General features: G+C 41.5%; 1 pseudogene; it reads left to right on the top strand.

The window, feature by feature from the left end:
• The window catches only part of LOC142712499 (gamma-tubulin complex component 5-like), a 39,466-nt pseudogene extending 19,200 nt beyond the window's left edge, over window positions 1-20,266 (top strand).
• Window positions 20,267-21,993: the final 1,727 nt, after the last annotated feature.

Raw genomic sequence — 21,993 nt, 5'->3', positions numbered from 1 at the left:
ATGCTTAAGATGGGAATACCGCCTTAATATTAATAACTGTATTTGATCATTTTTATATTTAAGAAGAGGAGATAGTAAATCACAATATATCTAAACTTATTTAATAACATTTTTTTTTCATAGATTCTTCATAGCACAGGACTGGAGTTTCAACATCAAGTAGAGGAAGCAAAAGATCTGGACCAACTGATTAAAATTCACTATAGATATCTGTCTACCATTCATGATCGCTGTCTTTTAAGGGAAAAGGTAAAGAAAGATTTTATTGAACTTTGACTATCCATTCATACCCTATTATTAAAAGGTCATATAATACCCTAAAACTCATTATAGATATTAAAGAGGCTCTGTCACCACATTATAAGTGGCCTATATTGTACATGATGTGATCGGTGCTGTAATGTAGATTACAGCAGTGTTTTTTATTTAGAAAAACGAGAGAAGTGTATGACGCTGACCAATCAGCGTCATACACTTCTCTCCATTCATTTACACAGCACATAGCGATATAGCTATATCGCTATGTGCAGCCACATAAACACACTATAACGTTACTGCAGTGTCATGACAATGAATATTCATTACCTCCGGCCAGAACGTGATGTCTATTCCGAATCCTGACACTTCGCTAACACAATCCTGACACTAAAGCACAGCAAGCGTAATCTCGTTTGAAATGACCGTTTACAGCGTAATCTCGCGAGATTACGCTTCCTGTGCTGTAGTGTCGGGATTGTATTAGCGAAGTGTCAGGATTCTGAATAGACATCACGTCCCGGCTGGAGGTAATGTATATTCATTGTCAGGACACTGCAGTAACGTTATAGTGTGTTTATGTGGCTGCACATAGCGATATAGCTATATCGCTATGTCCTGTATAAATGAATGGAGAGATGGGTATGACGCTGATTGGTCAGCGTCATACACTTCTCTCCACAACGCCCACTTGGCCATATAGTAAAACATGCCCAGTTGTCCATTGAGAAACTCATTAGCATAAAGCTAATGTAGGTCATAACTCCGTCAAAAATGATCGTTTTTCTAAATAAAAAAACACTGCCGTAATCTACATTACAGCGCCGATCACATCATGTACAATATAGGCCACTTATAATGTGGTGACAGAGCCTCTTTAAATATGCATCTGATGCCTGATCTCTCATTCATAAAAATGCATACTATTTCTGGAGATGCAGAAAGGGTAATGCCAGCAGTTGTCTGCAGTTATATTTCGTGACTCACACATAAACCTGTGGCTGATCCCTTTCAAAATGGAGAGGGAGCAAATTGAAATTCAGAAGGCATATGACTTGAATGGTTGGGCTGCCCCTATACCTATTAGATGGTCCGTCAATCCCACTGTAATAGTCAGGTAATGCTGACATCTAAGGTACAGCTCAACCCTGTTGAAAACAAGACGATCAGTCATATTTATCAAAATGGCGCAAAATGTGATATATTTGGTGTAGCTCAATAGACATGTTAGACACTTTTTTTTTTTTTTCTTTTTTATACCAGCTCATGTCTGGTGTCCATAAATACTAATAGTTTACACCCCAAAATTTGTCAGTTTAAAACTGTTAGTGTAGGTGTTAAAGGGGCACCATACATACTTTTCTGATAGAATTCTGTGTCTGTTGTGTATGGACGCTTCTCACATGCCACTTTGGTCCTAAGAAAGCTCCAAAGAAATATGTTTGCTATGTGTTTTAAAAGATGGCATTGCGACTGGTAAGAGAATAAGTATTATACAATAGAAAATAGACTGGATTCTTAAAGCATCTGTCATGGCGACAGACCTTTTATATTAGGGCACTCTCGATCATGTGTTCTGCGAGTGCAGTATCAGGTCTCTTGCCATGACAGATCCTCTTTAACCAATTATAACAATTCCTTTTTTCCAATGAAAATCTCAACAGAAAAATAATGTGATATGCACTGCTCAATAAAAGTCTAATATTTAAAAAAGTCCAATGCCGGTCTCTCGTCTCATTCTGCAGTGAACAATACATATGCCGCTCCTCTCGATGTATACTGATCCATTGATATCTGTAAGGAGGGAAGTAGACTCATGATTTTAATGTTTGAGTCTATTATAACTAAAGTATTTCTTAAGTGTAATATTAATTTTTTCTTTCAGGTGAGCTCTGTAAAAGAAGCAATAATGAAAGTGATGAATGTTGTGCTGATGTTTGCAGACCGCTGGCATGCTGGTTTTGGAGCATGGAAGTAAGTAAGGCAATGTAAACTTGAACCGAACTCCAAAGTTAACCCCTTCGTGACCATCCTATTTTTTGGGGGTTTTTCCATCGTCGCATATAATGAAAGACCTATAACTTTTTTTTATTTTTCTGTCGACATAGCAGAGGGCTTTTTTTTTTTTTTTTTGCGAGATTACTTGTATTTGTAATGACACCTATTTGGGGTACATACACTACCGTTCAAAAGTTTGGGGTCACCCAGACAATTTTGTGTTTTCCATGAAAACTCACACTTATATTTATCAAATGAGTTGCAAAATGACTAGAAAATATAGTCAAGACATTGACAAGGTTAGAAAAAATTATTTTTATTTGAAATAATAATTTTCTCCTTCAAACTTTGCTCTCGTCAAAGAATGCTCCATTTGTAGCAATTACAGCATTGCAGACCTTTGGCATTCTAGCTGTTAATTTGCTGAGGTAATCGGGAGAAATTTCACCCCATGCTTCCAGAAGCCCCTCCCACAAGTTGGATTGGCTTGATGGGCACTTCTTGCGTACCATACGGTCAAGCTGCTCCCACAACAGCTCTATGGGGTTGAGATCTGGTGACTGCGCTGGTCACCCCATTACAGATAGAATACCAGCTGCCTGCTTCTTCCCTAAATAGTTCTTGCATAATTTGGAGGTGTGCTTTGGGTCATTGTCCTGTTGTAGGATGAAATTGGCTCCAATCAAGCGCTGTCCACAGGGTATAGCATGGCGTTGCAAAATGGAGTGATAGCCTTCCTTATTCAAAATCCCTTTTACCTTGTACAAATCTCCCACTTTACCAGCACCAAAGCAACCCCAGACCATCACATTATCTCCACCATGCTTGACAGATGGCGTCAGGCACTCTTCCAGCATCTTTTCAGTTGTTCTGCGTCTCACAAATGTTCTTCTATGTGATTCAAACACCTGAAACTTCGATTCGTCTGTCCATAACACTTTTTTCCAATCTTCCTCTGTCCAATGTCTGTGTGCTTTTGCCCATATTAATTTTTTCCTTTTATTAGCCAGTCTCAGATATGGCTTTTTCTTTGCCACTCTGCCCTGAGGGTCAGCATCCCAGAGTCGCCTCTTCACTGTAGATGTTGACACTGGCGTTTTGCGGGTACTATTTAATGAAGCTGCCAGTTGAGGACCTGTGAGGCGTCTATTTCTCAAACTAGAGACTCTAATGTACTTGTCTTGTTGCTCAGTTGTGCAGCCACTTCTCTTTCTACTCTGGTTAGAGCCTGTTTGTGCTGTCCTCTGAAGGGAGTAGTACACACCGTTGTAGGAAATCTTCAGTTTCTTGGCAATTTCTTTCATGGAATGGCCTTCATTTCTAAGAACAAGAATAGACTGTCGAATTTCACATGAAAGCTCTCTTTTTCTAGCCATTTTAAGAGTTTAATCGAACCCACAAATGTAATGCTCTAGATTCTCAACTAGCTCAAAGGAAGGTCAGTTTTTTATAGCTCCTTTAAACATCAAAACTGTTTACAGCGGTTCTAACATAATTGCACAAGGGTTTTCAAGTGTTTTCTAATCATCCATTAGCCTTCTAACACAGTTAGCAAACACAATGTACCATTAGAACACTGGAGTGATGGTTGCTGGAAATGGGCCTCTATTCACCTATGTAGATATTGCATTAAAAACCAGACGTTTGCAGCTAGAATAGTCATTTAGCACATTAACAATGTATAGAGTGTATTTCTGATTAATTTAATGTTATCTTCATTGAAAAAAACTGTGCTTTTCTTGCAAAAATAAGGAAATTTCTAAGTGACCCTAAACTTTTGAACGGTAGTGTATAATCTTTTGATTACATTTTATGAACTTATTTTTGGGGGGAATAGAAAAAACAAACCAGCAATTCCGCCATTGCTCTATGCATTTTTAATTTACGCCGTTCACCGTGCGGGATAAATAACATGTTACCTTTATTCTATGGGTCGGTACGATTATGTTTTACTACTTTTGCACAATAAAAACACTTTTGAACTAAAATTATTTGTTTTTGGCATTGTCACGTTCCAAGAGCCATAACTTTTTTTATTTTTCCATCGATTTAGCGCTATGCGGGCTTGTTTTTTGCGGGACGAGACGTAGTTTTCATTGGTACTTGTTTGGGGTACATGGGACTTATTGATTAACTTTTATTACTTTTTTTTTGGGGGGGAATGGGAACAAAATAGCAATTCCGTCATATTTTACCTATTCACCTATGACGGCACCCCTGGAGGGACGTCCCAGGAGAGACGTCCCATCCGCTGGACAGGAAACCTGAGGATATAAAATGGACACACCTCTCCACACACCCAGTCAGGTTTCCTGTCCTCCGGATGGAAGATTCTCCTGAGGAAAAAAGCACTTCTCCGGGATTGCAGACCCCCTAGCAAGGTTTACCTTATTCCACTAGGGGTGCTCTGGAAAGGTATAAGTCTCCCCCCTGGGAGCAACCTTAGTCTGGGATAGGTACTCCCGCCTCTCCCGGTCCATCGTCCCCCTCCTGCTGCAAAACAGGATGGTGGTTTAAGGTCCACAGTGTGGGCCTTCCTCTGGCGGAGAGCGGATCCCCGGGGCTCGTTCGGCTTGGGGAAGGGCCGGACCAGACCCAGCGTTGGCGGCTTCCCGGTGCTCTCACTGGCAAGTCCGGTCGCCGCGACACGTCACTTCCGGGCGCGTGCAACACTCCAGGGGGAGGTGTTCTGGTGGCCCACGTGGGGAGGTGGTGCTCCAGCGTCCGGAGTGAGGGCCTCCCAGCCAATCCTTGGCCTATTTTAGCCCAGTAACAGCAGGACTCGCTCTCCTGCTTCCACAGTCATGGAGTCGCCAGGAGAAGCTCCAGGACGCACTGAACGCTCGGATGCCAAGTCCTCCAGCCCGGTACTTGAGGACGCCAGAGCGGGGTAAGAGAAGACACCTCCCTTACTTAATGCTGTTCCCCTTTCTCTTGTACATATGTTTAGGCCAGGGATTGTCCTAGGAAAAAGCAGGATAAGGCCCATAACAAGGAATGTGCGATGTGTAAAAAGAAACTCGCTTCTTTCCTGTCAGAAATGTCTAGATAATATTATATCAGAAGAGTCCACAAATTTAGCCACAAGCATTAAAGATATTGTAAAGGCTGAAGTGAGGAGCTCACTAAAGTCCCTTAGAAAGAGAAGAGATCCTCCGGTCGCCTCTTCTAGCAGTACACCGATGAAATACCAACAGACAGAATACAATAAAAAATAATGCTCAAGAGGGACACCAATGAACTGTTAAGCACCGTTGCTTATGCACTATATTGAATCCTGAATATTTGACCAAGAAATACTTGGTGCATCGATCAACAATTGACTTGAGATTAAACCAAGAAAATATGATCCACTGAAGCACATGAGATTAGAGAAAATATACAAATTTTATTGAATAAAAACATGAAACAATTAAAAAATGGAATAGGGGATGAGTCACACAATAAAAAGACGTTGAATCAATCAAAAACCAGGTATGATTGTTAAGTCGACATGTAAGCAATGTACATGTTGTTGTAGCAGCAAAAGAGGATATATATAATCACATACAGAACTGTGTCCAGTGGAACCAATGCAAATTGTAACAAAGTACATCCAATGAAATCTGACAGAGATATGGCAAATGTAGAGATGTGTTAATTATGGGGGTGGCGATTTCTAAGTAAGTATACAGAATTAGTATAAACCGCAACCAATTATATGAACAATATAGGGCAGTGCTGAATGCCAATTGCACTTTGGATCAAAGGACGACCGAGAATGACAAGTGAGGCTTAATCACAGCTGCTGAGCAAGAAAAAAATGTGAAACCTACCGGTAGACATAATGGAGGCGTGGATGGGACGTTTAAACGCTGATTCCAGATTGGTATCTTTGTAGTACACCCAGTCATAGAGGGTTCGCAACCGAATCAGGACTTGGAGTAATTGTTTAATACATTTTTAATACACACGGTGGGGCTTTTCACAGTGGTGATTGTACCCCTGTTTTTAGAGAGTTATGAAATAAAGATATATATTTTACTCATATATCACTTCAGTGAATTTACAATTTTTTCATATTTTGTGGGAGCGCAAATCATATGTATCGTTCAATACAGTGAATTAATGCGAATTTATACAGTTCATGATATAGTATATTATATCTGGGTATGGCAGCCTTTGCACTCTCTGATTTAAGTACAGAAGGATGGATGAGTGAGGCCAAAAGCGTCTTCTCTGAGTGTGAACTTGTGCATACAACGCAGGGTGCGTCCCTTAAATCCACCTTTAAAAACCTCACTAGATTACATAAGGACTATACAAGGAGTTGGTGGGAAATTCAGAGCCTGGAGAACTATCTCAAGAATAAAATAGTACCGAGAGGACAGAGTTCCTATTGCTCCAGCCTCCAGATTAAAGACACCTAATATAAAAGAGAGGTGGGAGCAGGAGATCACAGGGAGTTCACTGAGACTAATGCAAATTTTGGTTGAGGAAGAAATAATCCAATTTGATCATATCAGTGTTGAATTGAAAAAAGAAATTGAGACGGTCAAGACTCTGGTAGATACCCCAGGTTTTGATAAAAAAGACAAAATCTTACAACAATCCTTGGAGAGGTTTACTAATCATCTAAAAGAGCGTAAGCACTTCCAGTTCCAGAGAGATCTGCAGGAGTTTAGGGAGAAAAAAGCTTACAATTTTGTTAATCAACAACAACCGCAGCACCAGCAGTTAAATAGGGGTTTAAGAGAATCTGACCCCTCTACATCTGAGAGTGAAACAACAGACTCTGAAAGAGTGGGCCCTTTCTTTGGGACTGGTGGTGGTAGACAGAAATATAGGGGAGGTGCCAGAGGTAGGAATAGAGGCCGGGCTAGAGCTTCTTCCAACAGTGGCAGTAATTTTTTATCCAACAATCCCCCCATTTCCCGCTACATGCTGAGGGGACAAAAGGATTAAGAAAGGGAAGAGGAACGGATAAGTTACAAATTAATAATTTATCTGAATATAATCGGAGTGCATCTGAGATCATGCTTTTAGAGAAGGGGCTTTCATTTGTCCCCACAGTGAAGTTTGATTCATTTACATGGATCAAGGATTTAAATTTATTTGCTCGGAAATTAAAATGGATTAAGTTTTTCAAACATCACAACCGCAAAAAATGTATGGAAATGGGTTTAGAAGATTCTGATTTGGAAGGCCTAGAAGCCTTGGAAGGGTTGCTTGAGGAAGCAAGTAGAGCCCCATGACTAGGCCCTTTTACCAATCTAAAAACTAAAAGTAGGAAGTTGCCACCATTGGGAGATTTTACAAATGTGGATTTGTTTGTTGACATGGTGGGAGATGAGATTAACCCCTTAATGACCAGCCTATTTTGGACCTTAATGACCAAGCTATTTTTTACGTTTTTCAATCATCGCATTCCAAGAGCTATAACCTTCTTATTTTTGCGTCGACATAGCTATATAAGGTCTTGTTTTTTGCGGGACAAGTTGTATTTTTTAATAGCACCATTTTTAGGTACATATTATTTATTGATTAACTTTTATTAACTTTTTTTTGGGGGGGAATAGAAAAAAATCTGAAATTTCGCCACTCTTTTTTGCGTCCTAAATCTACGCCGTTTACCGTGTGGTATAAATAACACAATAACTTTATTCAGCGGGTTGTTACGATTGCAACGATACCAAATTTGTATAGTTTTTGTATGTTTTACTACTTTTACACAGTAAAAACGCTTTTTTTTCAAAATTATTTGTTTTTGTGTCTCCATATTTGAAGAGCCGTAACGTTTTTATTTTTTCGCCGATGCAGTTGTATGAGGGCTTTTTTTTTGCGGGACGACTTGTAGTTTTTATTGGTACCATTTTGGAGTAGATGCGACTTTTTGATCACTTTTTATTACATTTTTTTAAAGTCAGGATTCACAGAAAACAGCAATTTTTCCATAGTTTTTTATTACATTTTTTACGGCGTTCACCGTGCGGGTTAAATAATGTCATAGATTTATAGTCGGGGTCGTTACGGACGCGGCGATACCAAATATGTGTAACTTTTTTACTTTATTTTGTTTTTTTAATAGTAAAGCAGTTTGTAAGGGGAAAAGCTGGTTTTTTTTATTTTTTTCACATTTTTTTTTTAAATTAACTTTGTTAAACTTTTTTTTCACTTTTTTACTAGTCCCATTAGGGGACTATAATATGCGATTCTCCGATCGCTATTATAATACACTGCAATACTTCTGTATTGCAGTGTATTACTGCCTGTCCGTTTAACACGGACAGGCATCTGCTAGGTCATGCCTGCGGCATGATCTAGCAGGCATTCACTTCGGGCAGCCTGGGGGCCTTTATTAGACCCCCGGCTGCCATTAGAGACACAGACACTCGGCGATCGTATCGCCGGGTGTCGGTGGGGGAGAGAGGGAGCTCCCTCCCTCTCTCCAAAACCACTCAGATGCGGTGCACGCTATTGAGCACCGCATCTGAGGGGTTAAACGGGTGAGATCGATACTGATATTGATCTCACACGGCAGAGCAGGGACGCTCCCAGCCCTCAGCTGCCTCTGGCAGCTGAGAGCAGGGACATCTGACAGTTCCCTGCTCTGTAAACTTATTCCGATGCCGCAACGTAAAAAGTCTATGGCATTGGAATAAGGCCTGTTAGTGACCGACGTAGAAACACGATGGGCCGGTCACTAATGGGTTAAGGCTTTGAGTCCGGATATGAGGGGCATTGACAACAATCTGTCTTGGTCTGAACGAGTAGCTCTTACCACTTTGGAAAAAAGACAAAATATCGTTTTAAAAGCATCCGATAAGGGTGGGAACATCGTGGTTATGAGCAGAGAAGACTATAAGAATGTGTGAGGACATTTTACTCAATCCTTACTGTTATACCATTTTAAAAGTCAATCCCACAGCACTGTTCAAAAAGGAGCTTTTGGGTATTTTGCGCGATGCAAAGAGCAGGTCTCTGATCAGTGCCAGTGAATTTGACTTTTTGTTTCCACAATTTCCCATCATGGCATGTTTTTATAGCCTGCCCAAAATCCACAAAGGGTATCCTCCCTTACGTGGCAGACCTATTGTGTCAGGCATCAACAATCTAACCCAGAATGTGAGCACATATATAGACCAAGTGTTGCGTCCATTTGTATTGGGCCTTACATCATATGTACGTGATACGATGGATGTTTTAAAACAAATTGAGGGTATCACACTGGAACATAATATATTTTTGGCCAGCCTGGACGTAGAGGCATTGTATTCTTCTATTCCACATAGACTTGGTTGTGAAGCAGTGGAATATTTCCTAAAATCTAGAGGTACTCAATATGTGGCTCATAACCAGCTTGTTTTGCAATTGCTACATTTTGTGTTAGAAAGAAATGTATTTATCTTTGAAGACCGCATTTTTCACCAGCAACGTGGTACAGCAATGGGGAGTCCGACTGCTCCCACCTATGAAAATTTATTTCTTGGTTGGTGGGAAGAGACAGTAGTATTCGGGGACAGATTTGCTAAATGGACTTCATCAATAGGGATCTGGATTAGATATATTGATGACGTGTTGCTGTTTTGGAATTCAACAGTGGAGGAATTCAATACCTTTGTGGCAGCCCTCAATGTAAACGATCTAGGGCTAAGGTTTACTTGTGAAATCAGTGATCGGGAATTATCTTTTTTAGATCTCAAGATCATCAAAACTAAGGAAGGCACAATACGTACTAAAGTACATCGTAAGGAATCAGCGACCAACAGCTTCCTTCAATGGAATAGTTGCCACCCTTATCCCCTCAAACGAGGGATCCCTAGAGGCCAGTTTATGAGAGTACGCCGGAACTGTAGCTCGATGGATGATTTTGAGATACAGGCGCAGGACCTCACAAATAGATTGAAGGATAGAGGCTTCCCTAAGGGGTTAATCAGAAAGGCCTATGAGGGAGCGAGGGATGCAGATAGGCAGAGTCTTCTTGTCCCTAGACAACGAAAAGAGGAAAGAGTCACGAGACTCATAGGTACTTATGACTCCAAACAATCTGAAATCATGCAAATTTTAAAAAGGTACTGGCGTATCCTAAGTGCTGATGTGGACTTGGCGGATCAGATTACACAATGGCCTTCAGTAACGTTCCGTAGAGGTAAAAACATTAGGGATAGGGTGATGCAGAGTTGCTTTGACCCCATTACACAAAAAGGAACTTGGCTAGACAGGCACGTACCGTGCACACATAGATGTGGCAGTTGCAAAGCTTGTGATTTTATCCAGAGTGGGAAAAAATTCAAAAGTGTTACTACAAAGGTGGAGTATGATATTCGAGACTTCGTGAATTGTAAAACAGCAGGAGTGGTCTACTTAATAACATGTCCATGCCCCCTGAATTATGTGGGTAAAACGGTACGGCAGTTTCGGCGCCGAATTAGAGAACATGTTGGTGATGTTGTTAACTCGAGAGATACTCCTATATCCAAACATGTACATGCTAAACATCAGGGCAGAGCAGAATGTTTAAAATTTCAGGCAATTGAACTAATACGTCGTCCTAAGCGGGGAGGGGATTGGGACAACCTTATTCTGCGTAAAGAAGCCCAATGGATTTATAGATTGGAATGTGTACAGCCTGAAGGGTTAAACGAGCAGACAAATTATGCCTGTTTTATCTAAATATGCATCCTTATCGTTTGTATATCATGAGGGTTTTCTAGGCAGATTTATGGCCGTTGTGCCAAGTCCTTGTACAGCAGCTTGCATTATGTCATTTAATGTTAAGAGGCATGGTTCTTCGTTTCAGTAGGTGATTCAAAATTCCAAAGCGTGGTAGACATTGTATCGCTCAATCATTCATACAATATGTATCTACAGGGATGGTGCTTTATCGATGGTAGTCCAGTTGCGGTTTTGAGCTGATCCGCAATATTTATCCAAATTTATTATTATTGTTATACTCTATCCTCGATTACAATGAGCTCCTGTGCGGCAATGAGGTGTTCCTACAGCCTCCACTGCGCCTGCGCGTTCGTTCTGATGTTGTCTGTTGCTTCCGGGTATGTCAGATGACAGCCGGGAGTCACATGGTCAGGCGTCACAAATCTGGTGGGTGAGTGTGATTGGCTGGTTCGGAGTGCGCCGCCGAGGCCTGGGGGAGGAGTTGTGTTATAGTAACTCAGAGTCCTGTAGTGAAGCATGCCGCTGATATCTATGCGAGCATGCATCCGTGGTGTACAGCAGAATATCTGCTGTTGAAGTAATATCGCTGGCATCCTGGCCAGAGTGACCAAGCTACAGACCCCTGATAAGTATAGAAACGCGTAGGGTTGGTTTCAAGTGAGGAATTTTAGCGTAGGGAACAGTGGCATTGTTGTGTACCTGAGCATTAGGAGTTTTTGGTGCGGTTATCGCGGGCTCCGGTGTGTTTGAGGGTCTAAACCACTGTTACACCAATGTTTAAACGCTGATTCCAGATTGGTATCTTTGTAGTACACCCAGTCATAGAGGGTTCGCAACTGAATCAGGACTTGGAGTAATTGTTTAATACATTTTTAATACACACGGTGGGGCTTTTCACAGTGGTGATTGTACCCCTGTTTTTAGAGAGTTATGAAATAAAGATATATATTTTACTCATATATCACTTCAGTGAATTTACAATTTTTTCATATTTTGTGGGAGCGCAAATCATATGTATCGTTCAATACAGTGAATTAATTTTTTCATGTTTTTATTCAATAAAATTTGTATATTTTCTCTAATCTCATGTGCATCAGTCGATCATATTTTCTTGGTTTAGCCTCTTCTAGCAGGTTGGATTCGGATTCCTCAGCTGAAGGGGACCCCCAGCTAGGCGAAGAAGGGGAGTACAGCTCCTACAATTCCTCAGGTGAGGAGGAGGGAGAGAGAAATCTATTCCCAACGGAGGATGTTGACCTACTCCTAAAAACGGTCAAGGCGACTATGAATATAGACAACCCCAAAGAACCACGGTCCATCCAGGACATTATGTTTCAAGGGCTAGGACCTAAAAAGAATAGAACCTTCCCCATCCATAGGAACATATCTAACCTTATTAAAAAGGAATGCGAAACTCCTGATAAAAAGACAAGCATTCCCAAGTTTCTCAAAAGGAAGTATCCCTTTGAGAAAGACTCATGCAGGGACTGGGATAACATCCCCAGGCTCGACGCTCCAGTAGCCAAGATCTCAAGGAAACACTCCCTTCCTTTTGAAGACCTAGGCTCCTTGTCTGACCCTATGGATAGAAAGGCCGAATTCTACCTTAAGAGAACCTGGGAAGCCTCTACGGGGGGTTTCAAACCAGCCATTGCAGCCACCTGCGTGGCCAGATCCCTGAAAGTGTGGCTCGCACAACTGGAGGTACATCTGAAAGACAAGACTACTCGGGATCAAATCTTAGCCTCCCTCCCAACACTTTCTAAAGCATCAGACTTCTTGGCAGATGCCTCAGTAGACGCAGTACGCCTTTCCGCCAGATCAGCGGCCCTGGCGAATTCAGCTAGACGAGCTATCTGGCTAAAGACCTGGAAAGAGGACACCGGATCCAAAGGGAAGCTGTGCGCTATCCCCTGTTCAGGAGATTACATTTTCGGGCCCCCACTTGATGACATGCTAGAAAAGGCATCAGACAGTAAAAAGGGGTTCCCGGCACAAACAAGGCCAACAAGAGAGTCGTTTCGTCCCAGAGGGCCAAGTAACAAAAGAGGGGGGTACGCTAACCCTAGAGCACAGGAATTTAGACCCTCGAGATTTCCAAGAAAAAACAAGTCCTTTCTTTTCAGGCCCCAGAAGGACCCTAAAAATAGGGACCAACAATGACGCCAAGGGGGCAATGGGGGGGGTCGCCTTTCCCTGTTCCTCAAACATTGGCGGAAGATTTCATCGAATCCTTGGATTCTGGGAATCATAAAAACAGGATACATACTAGAGTTCACAACCCTCCCCCCAGATAGATTCCTTCCCACAGCCCACAGGGGTCCTAAGGAACCCAGTCCAACAAAAGATCCTAGAAGTAGAAGTTATGTCACTTATAAAAAAAAAAAAAGAGGTCCTAATACAGGTTCCAGACACAGAGATAGGTCAGGGCTTTTATTCCCCCCTCTTCCTAGTGAACAAACCAGGAGGAAAACACAGGGTCATTCTAAACCTAAAAAAACTGAACTGCTATCTGACCTACAAAAAATTCTGCATGGAGAGTATCACGTCAACTATAAACCTCCTCTCCAAAGACTGCGTGATGGCCTCAATAGACCTAGAGGATGCCTATTATCACGTACCCATATGTCACCATCATCAAAAGTATCTAAGGGTAGCAGTAACACTCAACGGGTCTGTATGCCACCTACAATACAGAGCCCTTCCCTTCGGCATCTCTCAAGCCCCAAGGGTATTTTCCAAACTGATAGCGGAAGTGACCTCATACATCAGGATGAACGACATTCTCCTGATTCCATATCTAGACGACTTCCTGGTGGTAGCAAAAATGGTTCCAACTCTGACCCTACACATACAGATAGTCCGGGATATACTGACAAGATTAGGATGGAACATAAATTTAAAGAAATCAAATTTAAATCCATCGAAAAGATGTATATTCTTAGGAACCCTGCTGGATTCCTCCAAACAGATGACCTTCCTCCCAGAAGAAAGAATCGGGCCCCTGATGAACAGGATATCAGAGATCTACCTGAACCATACGACATCTTTCAGGGAAGCTATGTCAGTCTTAGGCCTCATGACATCATGCATCCCAGCCGTACTATGGGCTCACTTCAAGTCCAGACCACTGCAGTGGGACATCCTAGACCAATGGGACAGGAGCAGTTTCTCCCTGGACCAACCCTTTCACATCTCTTCCACAGCAAGGCTGTCCCTCAGATGGTGGTTAAACAGGGCAAATCTCACAAGGGGTATTCCATGGAGGTTAACCCCTACTCTCAATATGACCACAGATGCGAGTCCCTGGGGGTGGGGAGCCCATTACGACTCATCTTTTCTTCAGGGTCAGTGGGACCAGCAGACCGCTCTCAGATCCTCCAACTTCAGGGAACTAGCAGCAGTTCTTCAGGCCCTGAAGGGATCCATACAGGCAATCTTAGGTCAGCACCTAAAGATCTATTCGGACAACACAACTACAGTATCCTATATAAACCGACAAGGGGGTACGAGATCGGCCTCACTGATGGGCCTAGCCACACAGATATTTTCTCTGCCAGAACACCACCTGTTGACTCGATCAGCTGTTCATCTCAGAGGGAAGGACAACCTGGTGGCAGATTTCCTAAGCCGGGAAAGGCTTCACCAATCAGAATGGTGCCTGAACACCACAGTATTTCAGGAGGTCATTCTCAGATGGGGAACCCCATCCATAGATCTGTTCGCATCCAAAAGAAACAGAAAAACCCAGAGGTTCTTCTCCCTAAATCCCTCAGATCACCCAACAGCAATAGACGCACTCTCCCAGTGCTGGAGTCTAGAGAGAGGCTACGCTTCCCCCCCCCCCCTGGACCTACTCCCAAGAGTCTTAAAAAAGATCAGAGAAGACAGAGACAGGGCCAGCGTGATACTGATAGACCCCTTCTGGCCAAAGAGACCATGGTTCACGTAGCTAAGAAAAATGTCATCACACCAACCATGGGTTCTTCCAGACAGGCCAGATCTTCTATATCAGGGCCCAGTATTACACCCAGATATTCAGAGGCTGCACTTGACAGCATGGAAACTGAAAGGATAATCCTTAGGCAGAGAGGATTTTCAGAATCAGTCATCTCCACCCTACTAGCTAGTAGGAAACCGATTACCTCAAAAATATATATGAGGTCATGGAACGCATTCTTAAACTTCGCAGGCAGGGAGGTTAATCCTTTAACCAATCCAGATATTCCCCTAATATTGGATTTTCTCCAGGCGGGACTAAAAAAGAACCTTAGGCCTACTATATTAAAGGTTCAGATTTCGGCTTTAAGTTCCTTTTTCAATTTTAAATTAGCAGAACACCCCTGGATCAAAAGATTCCTAGCGGCCGCCTGCAGACTTAAACCCCAGATAAGGTCCCCTGTTCCTCCCTGGGACTTAAACCTCGTTCTCCAGGCTTTGATGAAACCACCCTTTGAACCCATAGACTCTATTTCCTGGAAGATGCTAACACTCAAAATGACCTTTCTATTAGCCATTACATCAGCCCGTAGAGTGAGCGAGATCCAGGCCCTCTCTGCCTTTCCTCCACATACCCTACTACTAGATGATAGTCATCTTAAAAACCCTACCAGAATTCCTTCCTAAAGTGGTTTCACCCTTTTCACCTAAACCAAGACATTGTCCTTCCCTCCTTTTGTGACTCTCCAAAGAATCAGAGGGAACAACAGTTTAACTGCCTAGACGTAAGAAGATGTCTAGTCCAGTACCTAAAGGTTACCCAAGATCTGAGATCATCACAAAATTTGTTTATCCAGTTTCATGGTCACAATAAGGGTTCAGCAGCCAGCAAAGCTACCATAGCAAGGTGGATCAAGCAGGCCATACGGCTAGCCTACATAAACCAAAAACTCAAACCCCCAGAATTCTTCGGGGCACACTCCACTAGGGCCGTATCCACTTCATGGGCAGAAAGAGCAGATGCATCCCTAGACCAAATATGTAAGGCTGCCACATGGAGTTCTCCTCACACCTTCTTTAAACACTACAGATTACAACTACATACAGCCTCTGACTTGGCCTTCGGTAGAAAGGTACTACAAGCTGTGGTCCCACCCTAGAAATAATGATTTCTATTTTAAATCTCCAGGGGTGCTGTCATAGGTGAATAGGTAAAAGATCGATTACTTACCGGTAATCTGTTTTTCAAGAACCTATGACAGCACCCCGCTGTTACCCTCCCATGTCTGTAGTACATGACCCTCATAAACTGGATCGCTACCCTTAATTTGAGCATCCCTGTAAATATTGTACATATTAAGGTGTGAGGGACTTTCACCAAAAAAAAAAAAAAAAGCACACATACAAACTAAACTACTTCTCATCCTGAGTTCTTCCTAAAGACTGGGTGTGTGGAGAGGTGTGTCCATTTTATATCCTCAGGTTTCCTGTCCAGCGGATGGGACGTCTCTCCTCGGACGTCTCTCCAGGGGTGCGGTCTTAGGTTCTTGAAAAACAGATTACCGGTAAGTAATCGATCTTTTTTTGCGGTTCTTTTTTTTACGGCGTTCACCTTGCGGTTTAAATTACAAGTTAACTTTATTGTTTGGGTCGTTACGGTTGCAGCCATACCATATATCTGTACTTTTATTTACTTTTTTACACTTTTACTAAATAAAACTGCTTTTTTTAATGGAAAAAATGTTTTGTTTTTTTACTGTAATTTTTATTTAACATTTATTACTTATGTTTTTTAGGCACACTAGAGGACTTCACTATACAATGTTTAGAACGCAGATATAATGCTTTGGTATACTTCGTATACAAAATTATTATTGCCGGTCAGTGTAAAACTGACAGGAAATCTATTCGGACGTGCCTTTGGCACGGCCTAGTTGGCATATAGCCAGGGCAGACCTGGTGGCCTTTGTTAGGCCCCTGGCTGCCAAGACACCCCATCGGAGGCCCGCGATTGCATTTGCAAGCCGCTGATGGGATAGAGTGGGAGCTTCCTCCCTCTGTAAACAAGTTAAATGCTGCGGTCGCTATTGACCGCAGCATTTAACGGCTTAAACGGGCGCGTTCTAAGTAAACTTCGATTGCTACCATTGGAGCAGGAGCCTGGCTGTCGTCAGAAAATCGGCAGTGAAGCCAAAGGCCCCTTAGTGACCGCCGTGAAAAGGCGCATTGGTGGTAACTAAGGGGTTAATTGTGAAACAAGACATTTTAACAAAAATTATTGTCCCTTAGCATAGAATTGACAATGAATTGCATCCGTAGCTTCACAACTCTTTTAAACTAGTAGTGTAATCTTCAGCTTATTGATTTATCAGTTGGACGTTTTAAAGCAATGGACAAATAAATCCGACTCGTCAGATGTACAGTCTGTGCTAGAAACATGCTGGGGGGAATACATTAAAAGGTTTACGCCAGTTTACTGGCGTTAAATAGTTGCAAATTTTGGCGCACGCCATAGTTGCACTACAATTTGTGACTTTTTACTTCTCTCGCTACTTTCCGGAAGGGGCACAACGGCTTTACCGTAACTTACGCCAGAACTGGCATAAGTTATGGCGCAAGTTTTACACCTGCTCATAGTAGGTGTAGGTTTGCATTTCTGTCACACGAACTGCCAAAGATGTGCACCGCTCAGTAAATTTGGTGTTTCCTACCAACCTACAATGCATTCGGAAAGTCTTCAGGCCATTTCACTTTTTTCATATTTTGTTATGTTGAGGCCTCGTGCTAAAATGGGGGAAAAAACAGATTTATTTTTTTATCATCCTCCGCTCAATGCCCTATAATGACAAATTAAAAACAGAATGTTAGTGATCTTTGCTAATTTATTGAAAAGGAAAAACATTGCATTGACATAAGTATTCAGACCCTTTACTCAGCATTTCGTTGAAGTACCTTTGGCAGTGATAACATTTTGAGATCTCTCTAGAAATGTTCAGTTGGGTTTAAGTTAGGGCTCTGGCTGGGCCATGCAAGGACATTCACAGAGTTGTCCCTAAGACACTCCTGTGTCGTCTTGGCTTAGGGTCATTGTTGAGTGGAAGGTGAACCTTCAGCCCAGTCTGAGGTCCAGAGCACTCTGGATCAGGTTTTCATGAAGAATATCTCCATTCGTCTTTCCCTCAACTCTGACCAGTCTCCTTGTCCCAGGTGCTGAAAAACACCCCCACAGCATGATGCTGCCACCACTGTAGGGTTGGTATTGTGCAGGTGATGAGCAGTGATGGTTGACCTTCTGGAAGTTTCTCCCATATGCACACATGATCTTTGGAGCTCCGCCATAGTAACCATTGGGTTCTTGGTCACCTCTCTTACCAAGGCTCTACTCCCTCGATTACTTAGTTTGGTGGGGCGGCCAGCTCTAGGAAGAGGTTGTTCCAAACTTCTTCCTTTTAAGAATTATGGATGCCAATGTGCTCTTGGGAACTTTTGAGTGCAGCATAATTTTTTTTGTACCCTTCTCCAGATTTGTGCATCCACACAATTATGTCTCGGAGCTCTACAGGCAGTTCTTTCCTCCTCACGGCTTGGTTTTTCCTCTAATATGCATTGTCAGCTGTGAGACATTCTATAAACGGGTGTATTTCCAAATCATGTCCAATCAAGCGAATCTACCCGAGGTGGATTCCAATCAAAGTGTAGAAACATTTCAAAGATGATCTAGAGGAAAGGAAAGTGCCCAAAGGAAATTTACAAGTGTCATAGCAAAGGGTCTGAATACTTATGTCCATGCGAAATTTTAGTTTTTTTTATTTGTAATAAATGTGCAAAAATTTCTAAAATTCTTTTTCCACTTTGTCATTATGGGGTATTGAGTGCAGAATGATGGGAAAAATATAGATTTTTTTTTTAAAATTTTTTTTTAGCACAGGGCCTCTACGTCACAATATGTGAAAAAAGTGAAAGGGTCTGAAGACTTTCCGAATGCACTGTAAATTTAATTTAAGACTTGGCCCAGTCTTAATATACTCCCCACGGTGTGCATGTAAAATTAGTAAACCTCTTGTGCTAATATATTTAATGCCGTTTTTTTTTTTTAGTTTTTTTTTATCAAGGGCAGAATCTATCCTAAAGATGGAATCTGATTTTACAAATTGTCACAAGTTTCTTGTGAAAGTATTAAATAAAGCAGTCTGCAGAGGGTCGTTTCCACACTGTAAGTATAGAGCATATATTTTGTACTTTATTAAATATTTGCTAGAAAAGTCTGATTTGGTGCCTTATGTCTACATAAGCAGACCTACTTATGGAGACTATTCATCTCTGTATTGACATTTCACTATATCTGTCAAGGTTATGCCTTAATGAGAGACCTATTGTATATATGCTCCAATATAAGTCAATCACCAGCCAAAAATCTGATCACTTCTCTTTGGCTAGAGATTGAACCTCTTCCTCCCCTTTTTCTTTTGAGAGTCCTTCCAATTCTAAAGCTTGCCATAGACCTTTAGAATCTTTTCTTTCAGGGTTCAAAAAATGCCTGTCACTCTCCTGGGGGAAAGAAGGGTTCAACAGGTTGGATTTTTCATAGTTAGTGGAAATGCTTTTCTCTGTAAACTGGGATAGGATCCGCAGCGGGTGGATTATTTAATGACAGATGACAGGGTTATTATAATGCTGGGGCCTAAATAAGGCAGAATAGCAACACTATACACACCCTTATCTCCCTCTATAACATACAAGCTCAGCTGAGTCAAACTTGCCTGTTTATGGGTAGTCCTGTCTACAGCTATCACATACCTGTGGGTGGAGTTGGTTTGGTCTCTTATGGCAGGTATCCCACTTTAAACCACTTTAAATATTGTAAAACAACCTTTTAGATGCTACAACTGAGTTGTTTTTTTTGTTTTGTTTTTGTCACAGTGGAATCGTTGGCTTTATCTCTTATGGCTGGCATGGAGCAAAGTTAGTCCTGGTTGACTATGAATACGATTTAGTCATGAATGCAAATTAAATTGTGTTTATAGTGTTGTGTGTATAAATTTGCTGTATATAAAACAGTGGGGAGGCTTATAAAATCTAGCCCTAGTGCAAAGGAAAAGTGGTGATGCTTATAGCAACCAGTCACGTCCCAGTTTTTATTTCCAACCTACCTAGTCACTATGGATGACACCACCGTTCTTGTTTGTACTAGTTTTTAGAAATGTCCCCCTTTATGTTATATTGAGCTATCACTGCATAGATGGAATTTGGCACTGTAAATATTATGATTTACAATAATATTTCTGGTTTCATCTATAAAGATTGATGTGTTTTATAAAGCTCTGCTGTATAAACTGTAATGATATACAGATACCAGCTGCTGTAAATTTGAGTTTTATTCATGCCTGTACACGATAAAATTTGTGTTTGCTCTAAATAATGTTTCCTTTTTTTTTTCTGATCTAAATTGTCCATTCAGTATCTCTCACAAAGAATAAATAAATTGTCTTTAGTCCAGAAATGGGCAGTATTGGTTTTCCTGGTCTTGGAAAATTCCAGAGGCTGAATAGTCATTGCTTGAGTTTAGGCTTGCGTCAGGGCTCTGTAGTCGATCCTGTCAAAACTACGGAACCCTTGCACAACCGAGACATACGGAAACCATTGGCACCGATCCGTCACCATTGAAATCAATAGTGATGGAAACGGAAACCTGTGGTTTCTGTTTGTCCGTCAGGTCTCCGTTCCGACGGAAAGCTCCGTCGAAACGGAGCCTTGACAAGGATGTGATCGAAGCCTTAGCTGTTAATAGTGAGCAGCTATTTGCTTCCCAGTAAAAAGAGAAAAAAAAAAATCTCTACAGATTCGAAGTTTTGAGTATTAAAATCCAGGTTTATATGCAGGCTTTTTAGAAATAGCGACACACTTTTGCACCAAAAAAACACTATGGCCAGATGTTAGCTCGAAGTCCATAGGGAATTTTTAGGTCATGTTCACACAACATATTTTCAGGCGTATTTTGGAGTGTAGAATGCTTATATTTCACGCTGAAATACGCCTTCAAACAGCTTCCCGTTGACTTTAATGGGAAATACGCTGTGTAGTTCATATGAAGCGTATTTTTACATTGCTAAATTACAAAAAACACCTAGTAAAAATAAGCTTTGTAAACCAGATGTTTTACAAGCTGATTTTTCCCGTTGACACTTAAAAAAAAATAAAATAAAAAAAAGCGCTTAGAAAATACGCTTCAAAAACGCTTTTAAAGATAGAAATGCTTTGAAAACTAGCTCCAAAAAATGCTGGGAATCAAAGGCTGATTACATGAGTCTTTTGGGGCCAAAAAAAAGCCGCACAAAAAAGGAAGCCATCACACATAGCGTTTTTTTGTTGTTGTTTTTTAAAAAAAATGCTTTGCAGTGCAGTGCTGGCCTTTGTTGTTGTTTTTTTTTAATTTTTTTTAAGAAAAACAAACAGGCCAATTGCTTGCTGAAAGTCAATAGTGAAATATAAAACACACTACAAACAATGCTTTTTTGTTTGTGCCATTTTCCTTCACTTTTGGTGCATTCTTTGGCTATGTTCACACAGAATTTATTTGCAAGCGGAATTTCTGGCTCAAAATTCAGTTTGGAAGTTTGAGGCAGATTTTCCTCTCCCTGCACGACGATTTTTGGCAATTGAGCGCCGCGGGCATAAAACGCTGTGAAATACGCTGTCTCTGCCTCCCATTGATGTCAATGGGAGGTCAGAGGCGTAAACGCCCAACGATAGTGAGACGGTTTTACCGCTCTTGGGGAAAAAAGACGCCTCCGCCTCCCATTGAAATCAATGGGAGGCATTTTTGGGCCGTTTTTGACGAGTTTTGCAGCGCGGTTTCCACGTCAAAAAACTCTGTGTGAACATAGCCTTTAGGTCTTTGTGGATTTTTAAAACGCAGAGCGCTCTAGGTATGGAGTTAAAGAGGCTCTGTCACCAGATTTTCAAACCCCTATCTCCTATTGCAGCTGATCGGCGCTGCAATGTAGATAACAGTAACGTTTTTCTTTGTAAAAAAAAACTAGCATTTTTGGCCAAGTTATGAGCATTTTTATATTTATGCAAATGAGCCTTTCTTATGGACAATTGGCCACTTCTCTTCGTTACCACCCAGCTTCTGGCCGTGCACAG

Source organism: Rhinoderma darwinii, unplaced genomic scaffold (genome assembly GCF_050947455.1).
Source record: "Rhinoderma darwinii isolate aRhiDar2 unplaced genomic scaffold, aRhiDar2.hap1 Scaffold_432, whole genome shotgun sequence".
NCBI classification, from domain to species: Eukaryota; Metazoa; Chordata; class Amphibia; order Anura; family Rhinodermatidae; genus Rhinoderma; species Rhinoderma darwinii.
This window is presented reverse-complemented; position numbering and strand designations above follow the sequence as displayed.